Raw genomic sequence first — 14,078 nt, 5'->3', positions numbered from 1 at the left:
CAGCCCAGGGTGAGGCCGAGACCAGCTAGGTAAGGGCATAAAGAAACTTTGTGAGGATGAAAGTGTTTTATGTATTTATTATGATGCTGGTTATAAAGATGTATGAATTTATCAGAACTAATAAAATATGGGCTTAATATAAGGGTATGTTATTGTATGGAAATTAAACCTCAAAGTTGTTTTAAAGCACATGTGCTGCAGTTTCATTTTTATGGGAAATGAAAGATGTTGTAAGTGAATCCTAGGTAATTATAAAAGTTTCTACTAGAATATACACCAATGTGATGACTTTGGTTGCCCCCAGGTAAGTGTGACTATCAAAATGCATTAAATTCTTCTTCTGTGTGTATTTTCTGATGTGGCATAAGTTGCCTTTCTCATAAGAAAATAAAAGAAAATTGAACATAAAAGTATAAAAGAATCTTAATGGTCAGTTATGTTTTTACAACATATTTTTAGATATTTGTGTTTCTGACGATGGCCCTACTGGGGACGTACAGTTTGTTCTATATTAATCTGTATTATTATGTATCAAAATTAGTCCAACTTTTTACAGTTATGAGCAGCCTCAAGGAGAAATAACTTGAATTTCTAAAAGCAAATATTTAAACTTTTAAGAAGGAAATTTCAAAAGGAAAAGCATAAAAAAAGAGAAGGTTGCCAAACCGCCTACCAATACACACACACAAAAATAGCAATTGTCAAAAACAAAAATCACTAACTGGTAATGTTTCTTTTCAAACCAAATCACCATGTTGACCAGCTTGCTTTCAGCCCAATGTGAGGCCTCTGTTGTGTTGTGGGACCAGGAAACCTAACTCAACACTCCAGTTCACTAGAGCAGTACAATATCCTGTGTCAGGACGTATGTACCACTATTTAACATTCTTCACAATTAGGACTCTTGGTTGCAAGTGACAGAAACCCAATACTAGCTTAGGCAGGCAAGGGAATTTTGGGTTCTCTGCAGGGATGGATCATGTTATCACAAGGAAAAGTTGCACACCGGAACCAGGAGAAGTGCAGGGGTGTGTCTGGCTTGAGGATCAAATAAAACTAGAAATTCAGATGCCACCAGAATACCATTTCTGTGTAGGAGACTTCATCGTCATTCATTGTAGACCAGTTCCTTCCTCGTGGCAGGAAACACAGTCACCAATAGCAGCAGAGACCTCCCTCTTACTCCCTCTTGCATCATCCAGGTGGATCAGGTCCTCTTTTTCAGAGTTTGGAGAAACATCAGTGAAGGACGGAGACAGACCCTTCTCTTAATGCAAGTCAGGGGCAAGTTTCTACGGTTTGCTAGGCGCAGGTTGACTCCCGCAGACTGTGGCCAGGATCCAGAATCCAGGATCCCACAGCAGCAGGACTCCTACAGCTAGGAGAAGGAAGCCCAGGGCAGAGGAAGGAGGCAGAGGTCAGTGAGTCAGGCAGACAAAACAGGTGTCCTCTCCAGTACTTAAAATGGAGATCCTTTAAAATAGTCCACTCAATGGCCCTGGCAAGCAAACCATCCCTTCCCACATACATTTTGCCAATTGCTTCCACTTTTACAATAAATCTACTGTCTGTTTAGGACCCACCTTGTGCAAGGGACTGGAATAAAGAAATGAAATTGCTAACATGTAATACTCTCTACGTAGAATTCTGCATTGTTTGATATTAATATTCCGAAACCTGATTTTCTTGATCACATTTGAGTAATCATATTTTACCCATATTTTAACTTAGAATATTTTATTTTTTGGTTTGTTTAATAAGAGGAGCAAGCTTGGATTTAGGGGGTTTTTCCCCCTTCATATCTAAGAGTATTGGCCTTTGATTTTTTTTTAATTTTTTTTTTAATGTTTACTTATTTTTGAGAGAGTGTGAATGGTGGAGGGTCAGAGAGAGAGGGAGACACAGAATCTGAAGCAGGCTCCACCCTCTGAGCTGTCAGCACAGAGCCTGACATGGGGCTTGAAATCATGGACTGTGAGATCATGAGCTGAGCTGAAGTCAGACACTTAAGTGACTGAGCCATCCAGGTGCCCCAGCCTTTGATGTTTAATGAACAATTTACCAGAATTGCTTTTATTACACCTTTAGATAGGTAGGAAGGTAGGTAGGTAGATAGATAGATAGATAGATGATAGATAAATGATAATCTGTTCTACCTTCTTTTTTTTTTCTTAAAAAAAAATTACCTGCTTTCTGGGGCGTCTGGGTAGCTCAGTCGGTTAAGAGTCCGACTCTTAGTTTCGGCTTGCGTCATGATGTCACAGTGTGTGAGTTCAAACCTCTCGTCAGGCTCTGTGCTGACAGCGCAGGGCCTGCTTGGGATTCTCTCTCTCTCCCTCTCTCTCTGGCCCTCCCCCCACTCACTCTCTCTCCCTCTCTCTCTCTCTCTCTCTCTCAAAAATAAATAAATAAAACTTAAAAAAATTTTTTTTAAATCACCTGCTTTCTCTTTCCCATTCTTCATTCTTTTGATCTGCATTGTGATATGTTGTTATCCCATTATTTTAATATAAATAATGCCTTTGAAGGTATTTTAACCTTTTGATGTCTATTTAACAAGATATTCACTGTGATTGCCTAGACTTCTGTCAGCGCAATCCACTGGTCTCACTGCCTTCCTACGAGCTCTTAGCTGCCATCCTTGTGTTCCCTCCGTGCAAATACTACCTTTGCATGACATATTTTTCAGAGAGAATCTAGGCATTTGCATAATTAATTCCTACTGCTTTCACATATAAGTAGCTTGATTATATATACACTCTTGAATCCCATGTTTTTCTTTTAAAGCTTTGCAAATGTGTTGTATTCTAGGCAGCTTTTCCTATAGTATGTTCTGGGGGAATAAGCTGTAAGAGATGCTTCTGGTAAAAGGACTCCGTGATCGTGTAAATATGGGAAATGTCCCATACACCTGGAGTTGTGCCAGGTAAAGCAGCAGAGTGAAGGCCAGGAGACATCCTGACGTAATGAACATGGTTTAACTTTATTCTCAGTGTATCCAATCTACTTGACCACAGTAACATTGAGAAAAAGCAAATGACCAATAATATGGTAATTGTTAACATTTGTTGAGCACACGCTCAAGCCAGGCGCTGTTCTAGGGCTTATTCTATGTACATCAACTCATTGGATTCTCAGAGCAGCTCTATGTGGTTGATAGAATTTTTCAGCCATATTTTAACAGGCAAAATGAGCTTAAACAAATAAGCTAGAAAACGGGGAATTCAAACCCAACCAGTCAGCTCTGCGTTACTCACGGCCTCAAGTGTTGGTAGGTGAGGGCACGATAAAGGCAACTTCTATACGTTTTCCAAGTCTGAAACACATAACGAAACATCTCATTGCACCAAAAAGGAAAGGGAACTTTCCACCAACCAGTCTCTAACAGAATTCGCTGCTAAAGTACCGCAAAGGTACTTTGCAGGGTAGCCTGATTATCGTCAGCACAAGTTCTCAAACTCTGCTGTTGGCCAACGTCCAGGACCCATCACTGAAGACTCATCACCTCATCCATTCAGCCTCTTCGACTGACGGGCAAAACAACATCCAAATATTCATTGCACATCTGTGCCGGGCAGATTATACATTAGCAATTCAAATCTGGCCAGCGCACCGGCCATCCCTGCACATGCGTCTGTTTGGGTGAGATGCCTTGTTGTCTGGGACGGATAATAAGGCAACTCGGTCTAATCTTGAAGAACAATCAACCCATCTTGCGAAGGTGACTGGCTGTGTGTGTTCTTGCCCTGGCAGCGTTGGAACAATGGCCCCGTAATGCACTCGACTCAGCTGGCGATGAAGTCCCATCCTGATTAGTAACCGTGGCTGGTGTCAATCACCACGGGATGCACCATTGTCCTCTGGTCCCAACACCGTTTATTTACAGGAAAACAAAGGCTGTGGGGGGCTATGGCTGCTTCCCAGAGATTGCAAAATAGATTGAGCTGTCAAACACACAAAGTAGATGAAGATTAATGAGTCGTGTGGACAATAAATGTGAAGAGATGACCATGAATATGCTAATGGGCATTATCCAGATACACCGTAATTGCTACCAAAATTAAAAGGTGGCATGAAGAAGATGGGTCACAAGGTGACAGGGAGATAATCTTGGATGCTTGAGACACTCACCCCAGATAAGACCCTCTACAGGTTTCCTTTCCCCGATTAAACCATCCCGAAGCATCATTGTTCTCAAGCTGTCTGAATAGCCTCCTTTTAAACAGGGACAGAAGGGGGGGGGTGAGGGGTAAAGCTGGAAAAGTTACTTCAGGGGAAGGTGCAATTCGTATAAGGAAGGTGCTTATCAAAGGCAAGAAACGATGGGCTGTCGGGCTCCCTCCGCACCCCCAGGGACAGAATGAGGGACGCCACTTCAAACTTGGGGACCCCCAGGCCAGAGCTGCAGAGATTATGACAGGCACCAGACTGTTATTAGATCACCTTTCAGGCAGGAGTGGGTGAGTTTTCAAAATATTCCAATACACTGGTGATTTTTTTAAAATAGACATAACAGAGAAATTTGAAGAACATACTGTTTAAAAGCGAATGAAATTTTGTTTCCATGAACGATTTGGGGAGAATCCTTACCCCGTGGAACTGTGGCGTGAGTGACTCTCACCCAACCCTGCAGCCAGTCCACACAGTCTTCCACGTGGCGGGACACTGTTCCCTGTTCCCATTCACCCCTTTCTTCCTTTCCATCCTCATGTCTGTGGATGGTGGCTAAGTTCGAAAAACAATATACTGGAAGTAACTCTCCGAGAGACCATGAACCCTAAGAAGAGAAAATGGTTCTTGTTTTATAGTTTCTATCCTCTGGGGGATCTGGGACCTTGGACCTCATCCCCTGGAGGTCTATGGAGCATCACTCCTTGATGGGAAGAACTCTCCTCTGCTCTTTCAGGTTCGAGACCGAGCTCATATTCCCCGGCCCACCCCAGGGAAAGGGCTAGCAGGTTTCAGGAAGACGACAGAGGATAGAAAAGAGGAAGGATGGTCAGGAGAAAGAAGGGGTCCTAGGGACTGTCTGAGGCTGACTCCGTCTGGGCTGAGATCTGCGTAACGGGAGAAAAAAGGGATTTTGCACAAAAGTCAAACAGCCTTACTGAAAGGGGTGGAGCAGAAGGTGCTGCCTGAGGTAACTTTGCAAGATAGTGGTGTCTGCAAAACTAAAGGCAAAAGCAGGCAAAAGCGAGGCCCCTGGGTGGCTCAGTCGGTTAAGCGCTGGACTTCGGCTCAGGTCGTGATCTCACAGTTCGTGGGTTTGAGCCCCGCGTCGGGCTCTGTGCTGACAGCTCGGAGCCTGGAGCCTGCTTCGATTCTGTCTCCTTCCCTCTCTGCCCCTCCCCACTTGTGCTCTGTCTCTCTATCTCTCAAAAATAAATAAATGTAAAAAAAAATTTTTTAAAAACAACTAAAGACAAAAGGAATGACACATAAACCTCTTCTACTGTAGTTGACAAAGTTGTTTCCCATCGGGGTGAGGGTTAATTCTGAACCTACTTTGTGGGTACACTGGAATTGGACACTGACGTAAATGGATGGCAGATGGGGGAGAGGTTTCTCATTGTGGGCGTGGGAGGTTCGCAGGTGCTGAGTGCGCAATGGATGGGAGCTGGGGATAAGACTATGAATTCCTACGCAACTTAATATGAACACAGACGGTCGCACATAGAGTACGTATAGGCGTGCGTATACACACAGGTTAGTGTACCCATGTACATCTTGTCTTCTCAGCTGAGAGGCTTAGGAAAAGGCCAGAACCGTTCAGTAGCTACAAGCATACCTAGCACCCGAACCGTGGTTTCAAATACCATTCTCCAGTGAAAGGAATTGACACTCCTTAGAGAAACGGCCAACCCCAGCATGGTGCGGGAAATAGGCAAGATGAGCCTTGAACACCTTACAATGCCAAAGGAAGAAAGTGCTAACACAACAGATTTTAAAGCCCACATTGATGGAGGGTATGCTAATGGGATATGGAAGCAACAAAATAAATAAAATAGTGCTGGATTATAATCCAAAATATAAAATAAATACCCATGAGCCCATACTGATCTGAATAAGTACTAAATACCTACATACGGAAGGAAGGAAGGGAGGAAGGAAGGAAGGAAAAGAAATTTTTGTGCAGAAGCTATCCCACCCACAAGGAAGTGAATCATAACTTCCTCTGTTAGTTGGGGAGCTATCATGGCTCCTTCCTTCCAAAGACTACACAATGGAAAGAAAGAACAAAAGTAACTTGATAGAGGGGCCTGTGTGGCTCGGTCGGTTGAGTGTCCAGCTCTTGATTTTGGCTCAGATCATGATGTCATGCGTTCATGGGATCAAGCCCCACATTGGGTTCTGCACTGAGTGTGAAACCTGCTTGAGATTCTCTCTCTCTCTCTCTCTCTCTCTCTCTCCCCCTGTACCCCTCTTTCCCAACTCATGCTGTCTCTCTCTAAAAAAAAAAAAAGGGTCACTTGATAGTCGAGAAATATAATACAACCTGGGCCAGCTGACCAAGGTCAACATCAACAGTGATCAGTCATGTTGATGGGATGTATCCTTGATATGATATGATGAGAAGGGCAACTTACCTCTGTGGTCCTCCTACCCCCAAACCCATAACCCCAGTCTAATCATGAGAAAAATATCAGAAAAGTCCCAATAGAAAGACATTCTATGAAACGTCCAATGAGTACTCCTCAGAACTAATCATCAAAAACAAGGGAAGTCTGAGAAACTGTCATGGCCAAGAGGAGACTAAGGAGACATGACAACTAAATCCGGGATGGGGTCCTGGTACAGAAAATGGACATTGAGTATAATAGGTAAAAACAAAGAAATCTAAATAATGTTTGGACTTTAGTTAACAATAATGTATCAGTAACGGTTTATTAACTGTGACAACTGTACCATACTAAAGATATTAATAATAGAGGAAACTAGGGCGCCTGGGTGGCTCAGTTGGTTGAGCACCCGACTCTTGATTTCGGCTCAGGTCACGATCTCACAGTCATGAGATCGAGCCCCATGTGGGGTTCTTCACTGAGTATGGAGCCTGTTTAAGATTCTCTCTCTCCCTCCCCCCTCTGCCCTTCCCCCATCCTCTTTCTCTCTCTCTCTCTCTCTCTCTAAAAAGAAAATAATACTAGAGGCAACTGGTTGTAAAGTATATGAGAATACTCTGTACCACCTTTGCAATTTTTCTGTATGTTTAAAATTATTCCAAGAGAAAGAGTATATTTGGAAAGAAAAGGAAGTTTGCAGCATCCCTTGTGCTTAGCTAATAGGTAAGACGATTCCTTTTAGTAATGGATCGTGCCTGCACAGCCTTCAGAGGTGGTGAGGTGGCAGCCAGAGTTCTTCATTGCAAGTGGAAGAAATCTACTCAGTAATTCACACCGACAACAACTTTGTCGTAGGACACTGAGTAGCACACAGAGCATACGAGAGGGCCTCAGCAGCCACGCAGCTGGGACAGTGTTGGAAACCATGTTCATCACTGGCCCAGCGGAGACCCCACTGCTGCTGCCCCACTGAGGCAGCCGCCAGATCTGCCACCTCGGGAAACTGTTAGGCTGCTGTTGCTCCCGACCCCTTGCCGGAGGGGCTTCTGCAGGATCCCTCCTCCGCTTCAGCAGGCTACACTTCAAATCACGGGCACGAGTCTGATTTGGCCAAGCCCTGGTCGTGGTCCTGCTTGGTGCAAAGGAGACAGGGCAGTGAATATTTGGCATTTTCAGTTTCTACAGTGGGAGGGTGTGAGGAGAAGACTATAGGAAGAAACTGAGGGCTGAGCTGGGTTTTTCTCCAGGATGTGATCAGTTGGCATTTCCTTTTGCTGGGTCAATGGGTAAAGCCAGGGGAACCTCGCTTAAGCAGAGGGAATGGTCAGGATTGTAAAGAAGCATCTAGGCTAGGCAGACCACCATCTACACTGTGCTAAACCCAACTTAGATGCAACCAAAATATTTGCTTTTCAGTAAAAACACTGAACAGGCGTGATGGATTGCATCGTGTTTCCCAAAATCCACATGCCGAAGCCCTAAGCTATAACTATATTTGGAGACAGGGCCTTGAAGGAAGAAACTGAGGTTAAATGGGATAATCACAGTCGGGCCCTAATCCAATAAGGACTGTGTCCTCATAAGACAAAGAGACACAAGAAAGCTCTGTCTGTCTCTTTGAGTGCGCACAGAGGAAAGGGCACGTGAGGACACGGCGAGAGGCAGGTGTCTATAAGCCAGAACAAAGGCCTCACAGAAACCAACATTGATGGCACCTTGACCTTGGACTTGCAGCCACCAGAACTGTGAGAAGGTAGAGAGCTGCTGTCTGAGCCGCCCCGGTCTTCAGCACCTTGTTATGGCAGCCTGAGCTAAGTCAACAGGTTGTCAGGGGGAGTCATTCTGGAGAAGGCAATGCTCCTGTTTCCTTGAAGCTCTCGCCATGGTTTCTGTGGCACACTGTGAGGGGAATCACCCTTGGACAGTAATCGCCTCCACTGAGCTGGGTCCGCTTCCTACTTTGGTGTCAGAGTTGTTCACTCCAGTGGTTTCTGCACGTGGGAGAAGGGGAGGCGGGGGGGTGGGGGGACGAGCAGAGCTCCATCTTTGTTTTCTTTTTTAAAAAAATTTTAGGGGCGCCTGGGTGGCTCAGTCGGTTAAGCGGCCGACTTCGGCTCAGGTCATGATCTCGCGGTCCGTGAGTTCGAGCCCCGCGTCGGGCTCTGGGCTGATGGCTCGGAGCCTGGAGCCTGGTTCCGATTCTGTGTCTCCTTCTCTCTCTGCCCCTCCCCCGTTCATGCTCTGTCTCTCTCTGTCTCAAAAATAAATGTTAAAAAAAATTAAAAAAAAATTTAATGTTCATTTATTTTTGAGGCGGGGGAGGGGCAGAGAGAGAGGGAGACACAGAATCCGAAGCAGGCTCCAGGCTCTGAGCTGCCAGCACAGGGCCCCACACGGGGCTCCAACCCATGAACTGTGAGATCAAGACCTGAGCCGGTGGGACGCTCAACCGACCGAACCACCTGGGAGCCCCTAGAGCTCTAGCTTTGTAATTACACAACTCAGTTCAGAGTCTCTCTGCTCTGCCACTTTCTAGGTGGTGACATCAGGCAAGGTGTGTATCTGAGCCTTCGCTCTGGGATGAGAGCGTAAGCTCTTCCTGGGTAGCGTTGGAAAGGGGAGTCAAAAGGGACCAGCTTCTCTTATGAGACATGATATTTGTTGTCACATAAGGGGAAGGGGCAAGGCAGCCCTGCTGAGCCCATGACTTTCTTTCCAACAGGACTCTGCTGTGCAAGCGGGTGCTAGGGGATGAACACAGTGCCATTGGCTACACGGAGCAAAGGTCATTTTTACTCCAGGCAATTCAAAACACAGCATCGGTGTCGATGACAACAAAACAGCTGAAGACAGAGGTGCGAGAGAGTCATTTGAGTATAGACTTAGTATTAGATATTACAGAATTTTTACTGATTTTTCTTAGTGATAATAGCATATGGTGATACAGGACTATGTTCTTATCTTTAAGAGGTTTATGCTGAAATCCGTGGGGATAAAGAGTCACGCTGTCTGGAAATTACTTTCAAATGGCTTTGCAAAATAATTTTAAAAGAAATAGCAAAATAAAGCAAATATGGGGAAATGTTAAAGTAGGTAATAAAGCTCAGGGAAATTGGAGCCCTTGATTTATCCATTTTTCCTCATCCACTCGCCCAAATCCACTCTCCAGTCTACCCGGCACATGGTGGACACTCGATATGTTTGGTGAATTAAAATTAGAAATAAAATTCGCTTTACCTGCTAACATTTGCATAGCTGAGCAAAGATGCGGTTTCAAGCCATTTGCAAAGAAATACCCACAACTAATGACTTTCTTAAGTAAACATAATCTCCTTAAAACCACAATTGAACATTGATTTTTTTTTTCCTCCCGGAGTCTAGTATCAAGCAACAGCCCCCTTGCCCTCTGTCCCAAGATGCTCCCACCCAACCCTGCATTCTCAGAAGACCCGGCTTCCTGCACCCCACGCGCTTCTCCCAGGGCCGCGTGCCCCGCTAGGGTCCCTTCCACCCCAAGGTCTTGGGAACAAACCACGTGGGCAAAAGCAGTCTGTTGTGCTTTTTTAAAAAATGGTTTAAAAGAACTGGCATTGGAAAGCATTTATTTGCAACTAGCTTGTAAAAATTAAAGTAAGTGGGAACATTACCCAAGAGGCAACAAACTCCATCTAGCTCATTGTTTGAGAACAAATCAGACATATAAAAAGCTCTAAACATTTTCAGATTCTTTCCTTGTTCCAATTCACCTGGTATTGTTTTTTCTCGTATTCCAAAGGGAATTTTGTCCATGATAGAAAAATCAGAAAACGAGGACAAAAATAAAGTCATCCTCACCCCAAGATGACTGTCAGATTGCTGTAGGTCCTTTTGTATAATATGATAATAATAATAATGATAATAGATATTTCTGTTTAGTGGGTGCTCACTGTATAGCAGGCACATTTCAGTTCCCACAACAATATGAGATTTACCGATGCAGGAATTGAGGCTGGGAGAGGGTAAGTCACTTGCCCAGGATCACACAGCTGGGAAGCGTGGAACCAGAGGAAGACCTTCAGATCTGTTTACCTCCAAAGGCCGAACTTGTAACCACAGCTCTATACTCTCTCCCATAAATCTCTGTCATTTTTTTCTTTACAAAAACAAGCTTATATCAGACAATCCCCTGCTGCTGGAGAGTAGCAACAGGCTTCCAGCTTTCAGTCGTTTTCTGTTGCTGCCGTGGCTTAAAACAACATGTATCTATTCTCTACTGCTATGTGCTCATACTATAAGGGCAGCCTGTGCTGGGGTCTTCCCTGGGGACCCCCGGTGGCTGGTCCTTGTCTGATCTCGGCATGTCAGGCTGATAACTGGAGACCTTGTGCAACCTGAGATCCCAAGGGCCTGTGCTTTGTGGTGCCCCTGTGCTAAGCTCTCATCTATATAAACCAGAGAGCTCCCCCCAGACATTCGTCACCCCCCACCGGACATGTGGGAATTCCTGGATCTCTGTCCCAGCATCGAATATGAAGCCAGGGCACTACCTCTGCCCATTTCTGGAAGGTGCTGCCTCCCCACGCACCACTATCAGACATGGCATCGCACCAAAGGTGGACTCCTCTGAGAGGCTTAGAGGACCAGCCCCAATATTTTTTAATTCCTCCGAAATGAGATGGTTTCCTCTACATGCACTTCCTCTCTGAGCTCCGGCCCCAAGGTGAAATGGTGCATCAGTCGGCTGTTGACACAGTATTGCTGCATAACAAACCACTTCAAAACTCAGTGGCGTCCGACGATAAGCATCTATTTTTTTCACTCACGTGTCTGTGCTTTGGTGAAGGCAGCTCTGCTCCAGGCTGAAGGCAGCTGGGGTTGGCTCCAGACAAGGGATTCAGAGTGGCTCCAGGTGACTCCATATTCTCCTTGGGAGAGCAGCTGTGGAGACACATTCTTCCCATGGAAAATCAAAGAAGCACTAGAGAACACGAAAACACATGGCCTCTTAAGGCCTTGGCTCTTCTGTTCACATCGCACTGGTTTAATCAAGCCCCTTGGCCAAGTCCAAGACCAGTAAGACAGGGAAGTAGGTTCTGTAATTCTGTGTACAGGGCGGTCGCAAGACAGAGGGAGAGCGCGATGTTCAGGGTTTACCAGAAACTCAAAGGAAGGAGAAACTACCTCTCCCCAGGAGCCACTGAGAAGGCTTGAGAGACAAGAAGACCGTCGTGCTGTTTTTAAAAAATAGCAATTTGTGTACCAAATGGCTCAAAGGGGAAGGATATTCTGGGAAGAAGCTGCAGGTTAAGGGACCAAGAAGTGGAGAGGACGTACTGAGTTCCGAAAGCCTGGTGTGATGGGAAATGATCCTGGAGAAAGGGGCAGAGTCAAGTCACAGAGGATTTTATGACCCGGGCTAGAGCTTCTGAGGGTTCGACTTTGTTCGAGAAGCTATGAGGAGTCCGTGATGGATTGTAAACAAAGAAGAGGCCTGCCTAACCTCCCACAGAGCTACTGAGTGAGAGGGCACACGTGGGTCTCCTCACCCCCAAAGCAATTCTCTTCCCAGGAGGACCCCCTACTTCCAGTCACCCGAGGCCCCAGACGCTGACACAGCTTTCTCTCCAACCCCCCAACGTTGAGCATCTCACAGCGGGGGCCTCACCTGAGTGATGGCGCAACAGGACTGAGGGGGGATCTTTCAATGACCCCAGGAACAAGAACCTCCCTGTTTCACACGACCTACTTACAAAACTTGGATGGCTGTAGACCGTTGATATAAATTCCTAGTCTCTATCATATTTATTTTAGTGGGTGACTAGGAATGTTTGAACAGCATACAAATTTACGGTCAGAAAATATTAGCTCCTAAACACTGCAGCCCTGCACCCCAAATCACCTCTTTAAATTCAGATTGTTTCCCCATTTCCATCAACTGCAGAGTTTTCATCTTGGACAGATTTTTACAGGTCAGCCCTACACCAGGGATTTATTTGTGCCCATAAACAAAACCCCGATATTAATCGCAAACTATTTCTGATTCTCAGTTAACGTTCTTAAACATCTTGTGTCCCAGGGGACTCTTTGCCCTGTCCTATGAAGATGATGTTTCAAGATTTATATTTCCCCAAGGAAGCGAGTAGATCATAAAACCTAATGTATTCCGTGGTTTGGAATGATAATTTCGCAAAGAGGTGAGGGAATATTTCACTGTGGATCATTACAACATCCATGTAAGTTGTTAATATAGTACTTACTACTTCCCTTTAAATATTCATCCAGCTCCTGTTTATGGAATAGCTCCTATGCCCGTGGTGTTGGCTGTGGGTGGGTCATGCACTGGGGACAGGGACTAGAAAGGACAAAGCTGTGGACAGCTCCCTCACTTGGGAGGATGGAGGGCTGTGGATGGAGACAGAAGAAGCCCCCGAAGACAAAATGACCCGTCGTAGACAGCACACTGGAGACCCAGAGGGGAGAGAGCTTTGGCAAGGAGAAAGAAGGGCGGGGAGCTCAGGATCCAGAACTGACACTTGTATGTGCCCCAAAGTGTCTGTCCCTGGAGACCTGGCCAGGTTGGGCAGAGGCACGTTTGTTTGTTTAATTAGCACCAATATGAACTCTGTGTGTATTTACTGAGACAGGGTGAAGAGACAATGGTTACAGATCACCTAGTCTAACCTGCCCATTCCACAGATAAGAAAATCGAGGCTCAAAGGAAGAGGGAAACTCCCATCTCCAGGTGCATGGGGGCTATTCTTCAGCCCCTCCCTCCAACTCCCACAGCAGTGATCTTTCTCTCTCAAAACAGCTCAGAGGACCGCAGGCTGGGAGATACTGCAATGGCAGAGCTGGGAGGGCGCTGGGAGGTCCAGAGGCACAGATGGCCAGGCACACATGAGGTCACACTGTGAGGCGGTGTCAGAACCAGGGCCAGAGCCGTCACCCTGTGAACTACCACCTACCCTGTCCCAGCTTCCCTGCCTCCCTCCTGCCCTCGGATGTAGGGACACAGTCACCTTCCGGGACACCCGAGGTCATGGTGGGCAGGCTCCTTGGCCTCCCCATCCTTCTCTGTGACCAGCAGGATACTGGCACTGACACCAGGAGGAGAAACAGCTTTGATCAAAACTTCTTCGTCATGCGTTGTGTCCTTCAGAGCCCCTTCACTTCCCTCCTGTCATGGAAACCATCCCATTTTACAGAGGAGACAGTGAGTCTGAACCAGTCGTCTAGACTCCCCGGATCTGGTATCCTGGTACCTAAGGTGCTATCCCTAAACTAGGCTGCTCCCTGGGATTGGAATACGCCGCTTTGAAGGCGTTTAAAAGCTGGGGGGGAGGGGGGGTGGGGAGAAGTCCCCACGAAATTTCAGTGACAAAGTCCTCTTCCACAGCCTCCCGGATGCCCCGGACGGATGCCCCAGGATGCAGCAATAGCCGATGTGTGGGCGACTGTCGCCCTCTGGTGGCCAAAGAACGAAGTGTTTCATAGCCAACTGGGAGAACAAAGACGCTTGTCTCCAGGTCTCCTCCACCC

General features: G+C 46.1%; 1 long non-coding RNA gene across 3 annotated transcripts; it reads right to left on the bottom strand.

Annotated features, from left to right (window-relative positions):
* Positions 1–2,959: 2,959 nt before the first annotated feature.
* Positions 2,960–14,039, bottom strand: LOC111557516. 3 transcript variants are annotated; one of them, XR_002737583.2, is made up of 3 exons: positions 11,363–14,039; positions 4,591–4,777; positions 2,960–3,944 (listed from the first exon to the last, which is right to left on the bottom strand). It is a non-coding gene; the product is annotated as an uncharacterized LOC111557516 (long non-coding RNA). The 3 variants fall into 3 exon arrangements; XR_006588746.1 differs by having other exon boundaries at positions 2,960–4,777; XR_002737582.2 differs by lacking the exon at positions 4,591–4,777.
* Positions 14,040–14,078: the final 39 nt, after the last annotated feature.

This window comes from Felis catus, chromosome D4 (genome assembly GCF_018350175.1).
Source record: "Felis catus isolate Fca126 chromosome D4, F.catus_Fca126_mat1.0, whole genome shotgun sequence".
Taxonomy (NCBI): domain Eukaryota; kingdom Metazoa; phylum Chordata; class Mammalia; order Carnivora; family Felidae; genus Felis; species Felis catus.
This window is presented reverse-complemented; position numbering and strand designations above follow the sequence as displayed.